This window comes from Hevea brasiliensis, chromosome 14 (assembly GCF_030052815.1).
Source record: "Hevea brasiliensis isolate MT/VB/25A 57/8 chromosome 14, ASM3005281v1, whole genome shotgun sequence".
Taxonomy (NCBI): domain Eukaryota; kingdom Viridiplantae; phylum Streptophyta; class Magnoliopsida; order Malpighiales; family Euphorbiaceae; genus Hevea; species Hevea brasiliensis.
In genome coordinates this window covers 69,794,457-69,798,112 of record NC_079506.1, presented here as the reverse complement: position 1 = coordinate 69,798,112, position 3,656 = coordinate 69,794,457, and the positions used below count along the sequence as shown (strand labels likewise).

The following is a 3,656-nucleotide window of genomic DNA, read 5'->3' as shown; positions in this document are numbered from 1 at the left end:
ACTGACTTATCCAATTAAGTAAATAATTATTATGATATAAACTATGAATAAAAATTAATGAAAATTACAAAAAAAAATGGGTAGAAAAGAAAAGAAATGGAAATAAAATAAAACTCACATTTATGACATCAACATGATGTCATAAATGAATGAAATTAAACCCTAACCAATGGGAATTAACCAAGACAATTAAAAGGGATAAGCATCACAAAATTAGACTAAAAAAATGAAAAAAACATTATGCTCATCTCCTTCAATTTTCGGCAGCTCTCTCTCCCACTTCTCTCAACCTCCATTAAAGCTTCATTGTAAGTTTGATTTCCCCTTTCATCCCACAATAGAACCCCATCTTCCCTTCACAAAAATTGGTCATCACCACTAGAGCAAGACTTGGGCAGCAAAAAGAAGTGAAAACAAAGGAGTTTGTCAAGCTTTGGTTACCACACAACAAGGTTAGTGTCAATTAACCCTTTAAAATTTTATGTATGCATCATTGGGAGTGTAAATTGAGTGTGAATTTGAGAGAAATTAAACAAATTGTGCATGATTGATGTCCTTCAATTTTCGACAGCCATGTGAGGGGTAGAGTTTTGATTGTTTCCATTAAATAAATGTGGTATTTAGGTTGCCATTGATAAGAATTTCAAGGTTAGGACTTGATTTATGAGTAGAAATGCAAGAATTCAAAACTTGGAAATTTAGGGTTTTGAGCTAAGTAGGGTGATAAGTGCATAATTTATTAATTTTACTCCCATCACATTTAGTGTTTCTAGTATGTTTTTATGCATAATTCAGTTGGTTAAAATATATTTATCATTTAGGCATATTTTTAGATAGTTGTGGAATAATTGTGTTAAATGGAGAAATTTTCAGCATTTGACCTTTGCTGTATTTTTCAGGTGTTTCTAAAGTTGTGGGTCTCCAAATTGAGTGTTGTTTAATCCATTGAAAAGCTAAGATAGAGCACTTCAAATGATAAAGAGGGACCAAAGCCCAAATCAGTCTCCAAGGTTGGCAAAATGAGCTATGGATCTATTGTAAAAGCCCAGACTTGATGTGTCACGACCAGTTTCAGCATTTATTTTGTATCTGGAGTTTTAGATGTCCAAATGAAGCAAGCCCAAGCCCAATTGAACCTTAAGAGCCACCTCTACAACTTCAATGAAGGGCTGGACGCGAGATGAGGCCATTTTAATTGTCAAAAATGGCAATGAAGTCGTCACTATGGGCTGGATCATCTGTCTGAATCAGTCCTAGTTATATAACTTGGGCTGTAGACCTCGGATTTAGGCAAATGAGTACCCGTTGGAAAGCTAAGAAATAGAGCTACAACTTTCCTGAAGAGGGTAGAGACAGATTCGGAAAGGAAGTCACTGAAAATCGGCCTTGATTTCAAAGACATGAATGCAGGCTGAAAATCTGTCTTTTGAATTTCAAAACTTTTCCTAGTTTGGTTCCTATCTTTGGGATTAGGTTTTTTTATTATAAATACGTCTTTGGGCAGCAGTTAAAAAACATCCAATTCAGACCTTTGTTCTCCATAGAAGACCTTCGTTCTCTATTCTCTTTTTAGATTTCTTCTTTATTTTTCTTTATTTTTCTGTAAGCCATGAACATGAGTGGCTAAGTTTTTAATTCAGTTCAAAGGATTCAAGTTCTTATGTGTGATTTGTGAGGCCAGGTTCTTAATTTAATTTATGTCTTTTTGAATATCTATTGTTTTCTGATTTAATTGTTTTTGATCTATTGAATGATTTGCTAAAAAGGCCTATTAGTTAATTGTTTGATTTGATAAATTGCTAGTTCATCTTCATAATCCATAATTATTGTGTAAGATTGAACGGGAGTAGCAATGAGGTTTTATTGATTATGATCCAAGTTTTCGATAATAACCTAAGGAAACAATAGGGTGAATTAAATGATTTATACTTTATAAATTGTTGTTCAGCTTAACTACTTCCTATTCTTAAAGCAGTTATTAATTTGATGATGATTGCTTAATACCAATTCAGTTAATAATTAGAGTCAATAAGAGTGCTGGGCTCGAGTTGATGAGTATAGGGAAGTTAGGGGTTTACCTCGCTGTTTGGTAAATCTATGTTAAGTATTCAATAAAATATAATTGTATTTCTTTTGTCTATGATCGAATCAATGCATTGGAATGCGAATTACCTTGGACTGAAGTTTGTTTAATTTGAGAGTTTCATATTTAATTTTAGTTCTTAATTTCTGATTTCTGATTTCTTCTTTGGACTGTGAATTACTCCTTCTCCCCCCCCCCCCCCTCAACCTTTGTTTCTTTCTTTTTCCATTACACAAGTGCACAAAAATTTAGTAATTTAGTCTCTAGGGTTCGACCTGGATTTACCACTTGCTGCAGAAAATATTTTATAGCTGGTAATTTCAGTTAATTTAAATTTTGGTGGATTCGACAACCATCAAGAATTTTGGCGCCGTTGCTGGGGACTGAAATTTATTGAATTTTTTGTTTTTTTTTTTTTGTTAGGGTATTCTATTATTAATTTTGTTTGTGAAGTGCTGCTATTTTCAAGTGTTTGGAAAAAATTATGGTGTTACTATTCATCAGTAGATTTTTGGTTGAATTTGGAGGGCGGCCTATACCTATTTTGAAGGAAATGACGTCCTGATTAGAACCAATCAATCCATTGGATTCATTGGCCCCACCTTCTTGAGGCCAAATTCCATTGTTTTCTAGGGTTTTGAGGCATTTTTCTGTTTTTACTTTGATTTCTTTTTGTTTATGACAAGAACTTCTCAATCTGGTGAGTTGATCTTTGATCCAGAAGAGGAAAAAAACAGCTAAACAGTTGAGAAAATTGGCTAAGCAAGCTAGGCAGATTCCGAGTACATCTGAAGGAGTCTAATCTCTAAGGGAGTTAAGTTCATATTCGGATTCATATTCAAATTCTGAAAATGACATAATGGCTGCTAGAACTTTGAAAGAGTTGGCTGCTCCTGATCTAAACCAACAGCCTTTGTGTATTCAATACCCTGCTTTAAATGTTGCTTTTGAGTTGAAATCTGGACTAATCCATTTGTTGCCTAAGTTTCATGGTCTTGCAGGTGAGGATCCACATAAGCATTTAAAAGAATTTCATGTTGTGTGTTCCAGCATGAAACCTCAAGGAGTTTCAGAGGATCAAATCAAGCTTCGAGCTTTTCCCTTCTCATTGGAAGGCACAGCTAAGGATTGGTTGTATTACCTTCCTTCTGGATCTGTCAACTCATGGAATGGGATGAAGCAGATATTTCTGGAGAAGTATTTTCCTACTTCCCATGCTGCCAATATAAGAAAAGAAATTTGTGGCATCCGGCAGTACAATAGAGAGAGCTTGTATGAGTACTGGGAGCAATTTAAGAAACTGTGTGCAAGCTGTCCCCATCATCAAATAAGTGAGCACCTGTTGATTCAGTATTTCTATGAGGGATTTCTACCAATGGACCGTAATATGATAGATGCTGCCAGTGGAGGAGCTTTGGTTGACAAGACACCAGAAGAGGCAAGGAGGCTGATTGCTAACATGGCAGCAAATTCTTAGCAGTTTGGAATGAGAATGGATCACACACCTATGAAGGTTAATGAGGTTAGTACATCTAATGTAATGGCCCGGCCCACTAGTGATATTGTCCGCTCT

General features: G+C 35.1%; 1 non-coding gene across 1 annotated transcript; it reads right to left on the bottom strand.

Annotated features, from left to right (window-relative positions):
• Positions 1-3,305: 3,305 nt before the first annotated feature.
• LOC131173590 (small nucleolar RNA R71) lies at positions 3,306-3,412 on the bottom strand. Its single transcript, XR_009143904.1, has one exon. It is a non-coding gene; the product is annotated as a small nucleolar RNA R71 (small nucleolar RNA).
• Between the last annotated feature and the right edge of the window lie 244 nt (positions 3,413-3,656).